General features: G+C 42.8%; 1 long non-coding RNA gene across 1 annotated transcript; it reads right to left on the minus strand.

Annotated features, from left to right (window-relative positions):
* Window positions 1-3196: 3196 nt before the first annotated feature.
* LOC126981415 (uncharacterized) lies at window positions 3197-11917 on the minus strand. Its single transcript, XR_007733932.1, has 5 exons — window positions 11628-11917; window positions 10349-10542; window positions 8901-9037; window positions 4373-4531; window positions 3197-3359 (listed from the first exon to the last, which is right to left on the minus strand). It is a non-coding gene; the product is annotated as an uncharacterized LOC126981415 (long non-coding RNA).
* Between the last annotated feature and the right edge of the window lie 730 nt (window positions 11918-12647).

A 12647-nucleotide genomic window follows, 5' to 3' on the forward strand; every position in this document is an offset into this window, starting at 1 on the left:
GTGTTTTACACTCGAAGTTCCTCGCTATGAACCCGAGAGGAGAGAAGGAAGATGAAAAAGGAACAAGGAGAGAGGGAACAAAAGAGAATAAGAAATTATAATAATAATAATAATGAGAAAAATATATTAATAACCATCTTTATCCACAGCTCTGAAGAAGGAAGGAAGAAAGAAAGGAAGGAAGGAAGGAAGGCCATCTCGGAAGACTCAAGACCCAGTCACCCCAGTCCAAGGAAAGGTCTCAAGAGGTCAAGAGGTCACAGTATCAAGAAACAGTCCCTTGTTAAGTTATTGGAAAGGGAAGGGAAGGGATAGGGAAGGGAGGGAAGGACAGGATAGGAAAGGGAAGGGAAGGGAAGGGAAGGAAAGGAAAGGAAAGGAGGGGAAGGGAAGGGGAGGGAAGGAAAGGGAAGGAAAGGAAAGGAATCAACAGAGAAGTACATATATAGTTCAGCTTACAGTCACATACAGTTAGATACATACAGTTACACTCATATAGATTTACATACAGTTTCAATGGTGCATTTGACGAAGGCATTTGACACCAGTGCATCGTAGATTGGCCCGGCCCACTGTGTTATGGACTCGCTCAACGCAAGTACAGTAAACCCTCGATATGACGGACTTATTGGGAGGAAACTCAGTCCATAGTGCCGAAAGTTCGTTATAAGTGGCGAAGATTAAAAACAAAGTAAAATGATAAAACGACGAAGCTAGTAAACGTAGGTATATATATTTTTTATTTTGTATGTTGTGTGCACACTTGGCGACGGACTCTGAGGCACTGAGGCTGCTTGGCTGGCAGTTGGCCCCTGCGGGGGGGCTGTATTGTTACGGGTATGGGTAAACTTTTACAAGCGCACCAATCTCGCACTGGCAGATGAACCTTTTTTTTTTTTTTGGTAGTTTTTGGTGTGTTATGAAATAATCTGCTAACTGTTTCTGTCACAAATAATTAAATGATTGACTTTTCAATGCCTGTTGTACACCCGTCGCAGCACCCACAAAATAATTCGCAGAGAGAAATGTTCAGCTTGCTTACAGTTTCAACATTTCACTCACTGCTCACAAAGATCACAAGTGAATAAAATAGAACAAAACCAGGCTAATTAATGTTTTTCCTGCCATGTATCCCACCAATGCACATGCGTGGTGGACACCAGAGCGACTTATTTCAGCAAGGAGGTATTTCTCGGAACACCACACTAGTCCGCGAACTGGACCACGTACACTGCCGCCATGTCCCATCCCGCGCTGCATATTTCCGTGCCCCACACTGCGTGCCCAGTACATTTATTAACCAAAAATAACTTAACCTGACCTACCTCTCAAAACTCTTAACCCTTTTGCACACGATGACGCATTTTGCATCTTCAAGGGTAAAAGGTCCTGGCGCACGATGACACAAAATGGGTCATAAACTTTAAAAAATTTATTAAAAATTAAATTTTCAGTGAAAATGCGTCAAATTTGGGAGCATCATTTGTTGGGATAAGTTTCTTAATGGTAACATATGGCAACCTTTCTAAGGAGCGTAGACGAGGAGCTGTGAGCAATTTTTGGTTTTTAACGTACTCTGACGGGAGAGGAAAAAAATACAGTTTTCTCGGTGTAACTCGGGAACTAATAGGCGTATGAGGATTTTGAGGATACCATACGAATTCCCACGAAATTCCGCTTTGAAATATATATTCAGCTAGAAAAGTTGGCCCTCAAAATTTCAAGCTAGCGAGTGGGGAAGAGTTGGTACTTAGGTTTTGTCCACAATACTCTATACGGAGACTTCAAACAAGTCTGTATTGTTTATATATTATATTTGCCTCTATTTTTATTTGCACATGTCCTAGTACAAGTTTTTATGAAGCCATTGATACCAAATTTATTAGGGTATGATATATCTGTGAGGGTGAAATACGATCAGGAATGTAGAATATCGCGGCGGCAAAAAAAGGCCGGTCGGGCCTGAGAAATGCATGGCAAGTAGAATAGAAACTTATTGGAAACTTACGGTGCACGAGAGGGTAAACCTGTGCCTGGACTGACACTCACAAACACTTGCCTATTTTCCATTACATTTACGCCCTGGATTGATGTATAACACTTTCTTGTGGTGTAAACACGTTCATTTGAATGGAAACCACGAGGAGGAAAATATTTTATGAGGTGGCCTGAGGCAGACTACAGTAACCCAAGGATGGGGCAGCAGATAAAGGGAGGAGGGACAGGTGGCTAGCTACCGGGCGCAGTTCGTTCATAAAACATTCTCGGTCGGTCCCTGTGGATTTCTGACCCTCTGACCTTTACCGTTATATCCGATATCTGTTAAAAGCAGGTCCGTTATATCCAGGGTTTACTGTATAGTTGAGGTCAATTTGCCTACAGTTTAGATACAGTTAGTTTTATACAGTTTAGAGTTAGCTTTCTTTCTCTCTTTAAAATTAATATTGCCTTTGTTATAGAGTTCAGCTTCCTCTCACTAGGTAGGCATATACATAGGCCTTTACCATTTGCTACATAGAGATTAGAGATAGCTCTCCCTTCTATTGCCTCTCTCTCTTTTCTTCCTTCTTTAATCTCTTTCTCTTCTGGCTTCTCATATATTATCTATCTCTCTTGCTTCTCATTTTGTTATCTCTCTCCCTCTTTACCTCTTTTTCTACTTCCCTTCTTCTCTCTTGTGCTTCTCTTTCATTATCTCTCTCTTCCTCTTTACCTCCCTTATCCCTCTCTCTCTCTCATGGAATATAACATACACATTACAGATTAACTTTTTTTAATAGAACACACACACACACACACACACACACACACACACACAAACGTACATATACATAAAATAGTAACATTGATAAGGCTGGGGGGTGGAGGGGGGGTTGTCAACATACTGTGGGAGAGACATCATCTGTGGGGTCCTGTGAAGTGAGAGAGTCCTTCATGTGTCTGTGGGGGGTTGTCAACATACTGTGGGGGAGACATCGTGAGGTCCTGTGAGCTGTGAAGTGAGAGAGAGAGAGAGAGAGAGAGAGAGAGAGAGAGAGGGGGGGGGGGGGGCACCTCTCTTTCTCACCTCCCAAGTCTCTCACTCTATGATCTAATGTATAGAATTATGCATATGTTGTATAATATGATTGTATGTATATAATGAATGTTATATGGACTAATAAAACGGATAATATAAAAAAAATAGGTGTTTGTCGTGTGTGTGTGTGTGTGTGTGTGTGTGTGTGTGTGTGTGTGTGTGTGTGTGTCCTCCTCCTCCTCCATTCTTCTTCCTCCTTTTTTTCTTTTCTTTGTGTTGCCTCTATCATCATAATCCTTCTCCTCCTCTTCTTCTCCTTGGTCCCAGCATCAACACACACCTGAGGAAAATAACTTTATTAATGGAATTTAATGGAGAGAGAGAGAAGATGCAATAACAGGAGGAGGAGGAGGAGAAATTATGCTAAAGAAGAGAAATATGAGAGAAAGAGGAAGAAGGAAGAGAAACTGTGAAGATCAGAGGAAGAGAGAGAAAGGAGGAGGAAGGAAGGGAGAACCAAATGGAGGGAGGAAAGAGGTAAGGAAGAGGAAGGAGGTAAGTGTGTAGTGTGGCTACTATGCCTGATGACCCATAACCCACTTAGCCAGCGGGGTACCTCTTTGGCCGACTTGGTAGGGAGTGTCCCTCTCGTCGCGGGTTCAATCCTAGCCCAGGCAGCCGGCGAATACCCTCTCCTGGTCTTGATTAATTTCTCGTGTTTCGATACACGCAGAGGACGCGTTGGATAACAAAAAGAGAAAATACAAATCTCGGGGAATGACAAGTGGAGGAAAAGGGAGAAGAGAGAGAGAATGCTGAAGTCATGGAAGGAAGAGAGAGACAGACAGAGATAAAGAGAGAGAGAGAAGATGCTAATGTTATGGGAGAGAGAGAGAGAGAATGCTGAAGTTATGGAAGGAAGAGTGAGACACAGAGAGAAAGAGAAGATGCTAAAGTTATGGAAGGAGGAGAGACTTATAATATTACATAGAAAAACAGCACACACACACACAAGGAACTTAGATTTGCCTGCCTGCCTATATATTGACAATGTATTATAGTGGTCTGGTGCTGGGCCAGTCCACAACATTGCGGGCTGCCAGGCCTGGTAAGACCCACCGCTGTTATGCACTACACTACCAAGGTACAGTAGACCCTGGATATAATGGGCTAATTGGGGGGGAAAGTTTGGTTTAGTCGGCACAACATCTGTGGTCATATGCCGGAGAGAGACAGAAGGGGAAGGAATTATAGGAGACGGGACACAACCCCCGATTAATACCTGGTATCCATTCACTGCTCTTCTCTCTCTCTCTCTCTCTCTCTCTCTCTCTGTGTGCCAAAACTACTCACCATAGCGTCCGCCATGTCAGGTCATCCCGGGTCATGAGAAAGGTCACCCCACACACCAAGGCAATGTTCCTCAGGCCAGGCTTGCTCAGGGAACTCTAGGTCTTGGTCTTGCCCGCCATCGCCAGGGAGGGCCAGAGGTGTTGCGTTCCCTCACTCCACCTGGAAAGACGACCAAGCGGATGAGGTTGATTGAGAGAGAGAGAGACACAACTAGATAGATATACAGTAAGGTCTAACACTTGGTACATTTAGCCAGTCTGAGAGGAAGGATGAACATAACATAACCTTACTCACCTACATGTGACAAAATTCATTCTTACTCAAATGTCCTTGGAAAATTCATAAATGGGCTACAAATGACTGTCCAGGGAGGGGGATTTCAACCCTATCTAGGTAGGCATGCTAACCACTACACCATGGAGCAAGAAGAATTAGCCACACTGTACCAGGACAAATAATCCCTAGTATGTGTGTGCATGCCCTGGTAAGATTCATATGTGCAGCCCTGGTAGTGAGTAAGTATATGGGCATTGGTGAGTAAGTTTATAGCCCCAAGTGAGTAAGTATATAGGCATTCGTGAGTAAGTTTATAGCCCCAAGTGAGTATGAAATGCCAGAATTTGCTCTTTTCTCCACTCACACACGTCCTCTGCGTGTAATGAAACACACGAGAAATTAATCCAGACAAGGAAAGGTTTGCCGGTGCCGGGGATCGAACCCGCGACCAGCGTAACGGAAGAGCCACGCCTTTAGCAGTCGGCCAAAGAGGTACCCCCCGGCTAAGTGGGTTATGGGAGGCTCGCCCATCAGGCAAGTCAGCATTACAAGTAAGTATATGGCCCCAAGTGAGTAAGTATATGGGCACTGGTGAGTAAGTTTATGGGCATTGGTGAGTAAGTTTTGGGGGCAGGTGAGTAAGTTCATGGGCATTGGTTAGTAAGTTTTGGAGGCAGGTGAGTAAGCTTATGGGGTCAGGAGAGTAAGTTCATGGGGTCAGGTGAGTAAGTTCATGGGGTCAGGTGAGTAAGTTCATGGCGTCAGGTGAGTAAGTTCATGGGGTTAGGTGAGTAAGTTCATGGGGTCAGGCGAGTGAGTGAGTGTCCTAGGTGGTGTCATGTCAAGTGTGCTAATTTGTCTGGGATCAAGCAGGATAATATACCCAAAATAAATTGGATATGCACCCCGCCTCCACAAAGTGTCTCTGGCTACCAGTATTGTGAAAAAATTGGATGAATTCAAGCAAGAATTATCAAAAGAAATATCTGTGGTTAAGGATGAGGTTGAATCAAGGGCTAAGAAGGTGCAGGAAGAGCTGGGATCAGTTGTTGACACGCTTAGTAAACGTGCCGAGCATGATGAATCCAGCCGGGCTGAGGTGGCAAAGAGAGACAAGAAGGTCAAGAAGAATCTCTGAGTTGCAAAAGCTTCTACACAGGAAAAGAAGGCAACAGATATGAAGGATGAGGTCTCCCAGGCATTGAATGGCATTCAAATAACTGATTCAAGATTTACAAATGGAGGCAATAGTCATGAACTTTGATAATGAGAACACAAGGGCTGAGGCTGCTAAAAAACTGGAGTCTGTTGAGCAAATTAGTACCAAGAGTGTTGGAAAGATGAAACCAAAGATCATGACATGCAATGTGCATAAAGAGGAGAGCAAGGAAAAAATAAAGGAGACCATCTTAAACCACAATGAGTTCTTACACACAATTGAGGGTGATGAGCATAAGATTGAGCTGATTTTTAGTAAGCCGGCAGCTGGTGGCACGATGCACTACATTTTGAGGTGTGACCCAACTGTGAGAGAGCTGATTCACAAGAATCATGACAAGTTGAAATTAGAATGGGGAATATACACATTGAGAGACCATGCAATTATATGTTATCATTGTCAGAGATATGGCCATCTTGAGGCCAACAGTACTGCTAAGAGCAATGGAGAAGACCCAAAATGTTTCAAATCATATCATAAATCATAAATCCAAGGAATGCTCCATGGCTGAGAAGAAATGCATAAACTGTGTGAGGTACAAGAAGCCTGAAATCAACCACTCAGCGAATGACCAGTGTTGTGTAGTTCTTCAAACCGAAATTGAGAGAATTCGTAACATAACCGATCATGGTTATTAATTACTAGTGTTTGTACTCAAAGATAAATTGTGTGATAAATGTTCAGTGAGTTAGAAATAATTGCTGGACAATGAATTGTGATAACATGTAAAGAAAATATCAGATTAATGGAAAATGTAACAATGGATATTTGTGATACTATAAAAAGGAAAGATATTGTGATTAGCACGAAACAAAACATGGCCAAGTGACTATAATGATGCCATGTTTATTAAAAGGACATCAGTAGGCTATCCTTGGAAGCAACGAAGACTCACTCACTCACTACGACATTGTGAATAAGTGCATATCAAGGATTATTTCACTTCACAACATTTTAACTGACGTCACCACAGTATTCAATGAGATGCCCATCAGTTCATACAAATGGTTTGGTTACTATAGCGCTGGTAGCCAATGCATAAGTGATATTGGGGAGAAGAAAGGCAACACCATCAACAGTTACCTACAAGGACTAAATAACAGCCTCAGACTCTTGACCTCTACAGTGAATTATATTAACCAGTTGAGGAAAGAATATCCACGTGCATGATTCAGCCCTGGCAGCAAGTGGGACTGTGAGGTTGGGGAAGATGAACTCTTTTCTTTCCATGTGGGTAAAAAGTGTGACAAAATTCACAAAACGAAGAAGTTAGGAAGGCCCCTCTTCTATAAGACAAGTGCCCCTACACAGACAAGTTCCTCGGCGCTTACACACCCAACAGTCGCCTAGGCATTCTCACCGAGGAACCAGGCAAGGCCTCTTTTAGGCCAGGGGAGGGGGACGCACAGGCAAACAACACCCCAGTAAACTGACCTTCGGTGAGTGACTCAAACTTCTCTCTGGTAAACACTCCTAACAATTTTGTGGGTGGGAAGATTCATGACACAATGGTGGGCTCTGTCCAAGGACAAATGGATCCATGATGTTGTGAGTGGCAGAGTTCTAGAACTTGCTACCTTACCCAGGCACAAGGACATACTCTACATTTTTCTGTGGCTGACTGTACAGCCCTGGATACTGCTATGGTTGCTTTCACCAAACACAAAACAGATGTGAGCCAGGGAACAGGGTTTTTCTCTAACGTGTTCCCGACTATTAAAAATGATGGTACAGCCAGTTATTCTGAATTTGAAAGAACTAAATGAACATATTCCTCATATACATTTTAAAATGGATTCCATCATTTAAACATTTTTTCTCTTAGCTGCTGAGCACGTAGTGAGTGGGTGATGCAAGTGCTGGTCTGATACACGTACCATTCACGTTCTGCTCCGTCTTCCAAGTTAACCTTTCTACGTATCTGTCAACCTGTCAGAATCTAGCCAGCTGTGTTCAGTGGACGGATTGATTTTAACACTGAGCAAACGAATTTTGCTTTTTGGAAGTTATATTATCATAACTATAGAAATGACAGTATTTGCCTTTCGCAAACATCCATACTCCATGTATAATCAAATAAATAGTGCTACTTTATATTACTAGTTTTTTTTTCACTTGACTTTTTAACCCTTGTCTTTAAGGGACTCTGAATACCGTGGTGTCGTCAGTTAAAATGTTGTTAAGTGAAATTGTTAGATGTTAGTGAGGCCACGAACCTTTACACACTCACTCTGGCTTACTGGGCAGGTCAGGACATTAAATAACACAACTAACCATCACATCAGACAACTAAGATCACCAGGAGAGCAGCAATAGTAGCTTAAACACAACATATATAGGGAAAAACCGAGACTACATTGCCCATTGCCTGGACGTGTGTTAAATTAATACTGTCCTTATTTAATTTGTGATTTATGTGTATGTAAAACTATATAACAATGCCTAGAAATGCCTTAGAAAGCCATTTTTTTATTCGATCGAGATGGTATTTACCCGGTGGTGGTAGCAGCAGGGATCATGTTTCTTAATGGTCCCTCTAAGCGAGAAAAGAGAAAAAATCAGCCCTCACACAAACCCTTTCATAATATATATCAAAGCATTTGTGATCAGTTTATGTATCATCTATTTTGGGGGGTTTAAATCATGGCATAAATTTGGCCCGTCGCTGCTACACGGTAAAGCCACAAATTTGGCCTGTCGCTGCTACCACCGGGGTAAATGCCCTCCCTCCCAATTCAAAGCATTCATGGCATTCAATATAGAGCTAACCAGGGTGATATATATATCTACTGGCTGCTTTCTCAAAACCTACTCTCTAAACGCGGGACAGGCTGCGCGGGCATCTCATTTTATACCTCAGTGACACGGTTAAAATGTTCCTGAAATTACGATCAAACTTCACACTTGGTAAGTATCCTTTTAATCTAACAATTAGCTCTCACATTATTGAGTTGGACAGCACAGGACATAGGGAAAGTATGAGAGAGTGAAGATACCGGATAACTCTTGCAACATTAAGTGGGACAGACTCACCGAGGAGGGTTGGGTCAGCTGTGCATCCTTCACAGAGGTGGTGAGGGCGTAGGTCTTAGCCCTCAGGATGGAGTAGCTCACAGCAGGAGTTTGAGTACACTCTCTGCTTGGCTGCCACGACCTTCACTGTAGCCAATCTGAGGGGGCATTAGTACATCAGTCGGGAACTTGAAATGCCTGAGAGTAAAGCTACAAGTTGCCAAGTCCACTCCATCAGTAAGTTATTTACTTAATCTTAGTTATTCATTCATCAGTCAGTACACACACACACACACACACACACACACACACACACATGCGGAGGTAGTGTGGTCTCCCCATAATAAGAAACACATAAAGAAACTAGAAAGAATACAAAGGATGGCAACAAAAATGGTTCCAGAGCTGGAGGGATTGACATACGAGGAGAGACTAAAGGAAATGGACTTACCAACACTAGAACAAAGAAGAGAGAGGGTAGACCTAATACAAATCTACAAATTATTGAGCAAAATGAAAGAAGTAGACAATGAGGAGTTACTACTAAAAGAAGAAATTACCACCAAAGGAACACACAAGAGGACACAGTAAAAAATTGAGGAAGGGAAGATGCTTGAGAGACATAAAGAAATATAGCTTCCCGCAAAGAAATATAGAGGTTTGGAACAGACTAAGTGAGGATGTAGTATCAGAAAGGAGTGTGCAAAGCTTCAAGGAAAAGTTGGATAAATGTAGATACAGAGACGGGACCACACGAACATAAAGCCCAGGCCCTATAAAACTACAACTAGGTAAATACAACAACTAGCTAAACACACACACACACACACACACACACACACACCTGATGTGATAATCTGTTGATGCAGTGGGTTAAAGGAGAAACAAGGGTAAGAGGGGATGACCAACCATCAAGACTTGACTTAATTTTCACAAAAAATGTTGAGTTAGATGAAGGAGTGTCACGAGTGCCCCTTAGGAAAGAATGGCATCAACTATGACAGATGAAAACTATGGAAGGATTTGAATACCAAGATGAGGCATATAAGGAAAAAAGGAAAAACTATGCAAAGGAAGATTATGTTGGACTCAAGACAGAGAATTGCAACAAAATGGTCCCAGAACTCTCGAATATGAAGTATGAGTATGAGTATGAAGACACTGAGGGAGATGGACTTGACGACACTGGAACAAAGAAGAGAGAGAGGAGATCTGATCGCACTGTACAAGTTGGTAAATAAGTTTGATGAGGAAAAAGTTGGAAAGTTTTGTTTGGTGGGCGCAACATCTGTGGTCATATGCCGGAGAGAGACAGAAGGGGAAGGAATTGTAGGAGAAGGGAACAGTTGGAAAGTTTGGTTTAGTCAGAGCAACATCTGTGGTCATATGCCAGAGAGAGACAGAAGGGGAAGGAATTATAGGAGAAGGGAACAGATCCCAGGAGACAGGACACAACCCCCTATTAATACCTGGTGCCCATTCACTGCTGGGAGGACAGGGGCGTAGGGTGTCAGAAAAGCCGCCCAAATTTTTCCACTCCACCTGGGAATCGAACCTGGGCTCTCTCAGTTGTGAGCCGAGTGTGCTAACCACTGCACCACGAAGCCCCCTGTTTGATGAGGTGGATAGAGATGATCTCTTCTTAGCGGCAGTAACGCAGGGGCTGAGAGGACACGGAAAGAAACTTAATAAAGGAACCTGTTTGAGTGACTTGAAAAAGTATAGTTTTTCACATAGAAGTGTTAACACATGGAACAGCTTGCATGAAGAAGTGGTGGAGTATGTGGAGTTGGAAAGGATACAGAGAACTGTAACTAAAATGGTCCCAGAACAGATTGAGGGAGATGGACTTGACGACATGGACACTAAACCCTTCATAGAGCACCCTGGTGTTGTTGTTGTTGTTGGTGGTGGTGTGATCTGGTCCTGAATTTTCTCTTTTCTACACTCTCACACGACCACAGTGTGTAACTTAACACACGAGAAATTAATCCAGACAAGGAAAGGTTTTGCCGGCCCCGGGGATTAAATCAGTGCCCACCGAGACGGAAGAGCCGCGTAGTACTCCTTAACCAGTCTGTCTAAGACTGGCCCCTCTGAGCTATGGGAGGCTCGTACTACACACAGCTCTAACCTATCTTAATGCTCTGCCCCCCTCAACTCCCTCTATTTTCCCTAGGTCCCTGCACAGCCTTCAGGGACAAAAAATATTGGTTTTGACAAGCAGACAGGCGTGTTTATGTCACAAGGGGTGTATTTTTTATTTTCAAAATCCCCCCATAAATAAGCATTCTGGGAGATTTTATACTTCAAAAATATCATTTTCCGGGAATCCAAGAAACACAACACTATTTATGTCATAATTCGGGAAGTATAAGTCCTACTTTGGTCACTTCTGTTATGCCTATAGGCCATGTTGTAACCAAAAAATGGTAACTCTAGCTTAATATTAAAGGATTTTGTCAACACATTTGTTATACGCCTTTGCCGGTAGCAATTACCTAACCCACTGGGGGTCCTCGGCACATCAATAGCAGGCCTCTTCCTCTACTTGTCTAGTACAGATTCGTTTCTAATACTCAGTTATAGCTTATCCATGCATAGGCCTACCCTGAAAACCTACCAGTAAACTAACTTCAAACATACCTATCTAAAACATCTTTTTCAATAACAACATTTTCCTTCTTCAAAGTAGGAAATGAAGATGTCACGTCACATCAGTAAGTAAATTATATCGTACTAAGATACCTTAGTGTGGTGATTTGGTGGTGGTGGTTGTGGTGGCGTAGTGGATTTACATAGATTTACATAGACAATCAGACCACACAGACCCCATGGTCCAGACTTTCGTCATATGAAGGCTTCTCTGCGGTGTTTCTTCCTTTCCCTGGCCGCCACTGTACTCTCCACCTTCTTCTTACAGGCTGTGGATCTTCTCTTCATTGTAGTTTGAAGGAGAACACGAGAAAAAGTAAGGTTTATGGCGCTACGCAGGTCGGCCCTTCAATCTACTCTTCTTCTTCTTCTTTTGGGCATGATGCCAGCCAGACCAAATTGTTGTACCGCAATGTTAAAATTATGGCAGATTCTGTGTATGAATTATGGCAGTACTATGGCAACGTGATTAACTCAATTTATTAAAGCTAAGATAGACACCCAAGTATTTGTAACAGTGGACACGATCGAGTTTGACGTCATTGATACGTGGAGCCCAACACACTTCATCTGATCTGACCCCCAAGAAAGAATGGAAGATGATAGGCATAGTCCTGGATAAAAACATGGATAGCAGGAGAACGGATAAGGATAGGAAGATGTGGATAGTGTAGATGGATAGAGGAAAGGTGGATCTATAAGTGGGTGCAAGGAGTTGGAGGAGGAGTGAAGTTTAGTTTTGGATTCATTAACAACTAGACCCATAGAAGTGCACAAGTCTTCAAGCTGGTGGAGGGCTAAAGTAAGCGTTCGTAGAGCATTACACTGAAGAAGTATGTCATCAGCATATATAAAAACTTCTGTGCCCTGAGGAAAGGGGTACTGTGCAATTTTGTCCATGAGAATATTAAAGAGCAAAGGACTAAGGACCCTTCCCTGTGGAGTGCCCAATTCAAAACTCCCTTCAGCAGAGCATGGAGCCACACCTCAGCCTTCCTATCATGCAAATAGTCTTTGAGCCACCCCAGTAATTTCCCTTTAACGCCCTTTAAAATAAGTTGTTTCAATATAACCTCTTTATTGGCTCTGTCAAAGGCACCTTTGAGGTCAATG

This window comes from Eriocheir sinensis, chromosome 48, assembly GCF_024679095.1.
Source record: "Eriocheir sinensis breed Jianghai 21 chromosome 48, ASM2467909v1, whole genome shotgun sequence".
Classification (NCBI taxonomy): Eukaryota; Metazoa; Arthropoda; class Malacostraca; order Decapoda; family Varunidae; genus Eriocheir; species Eriocheir sinensis.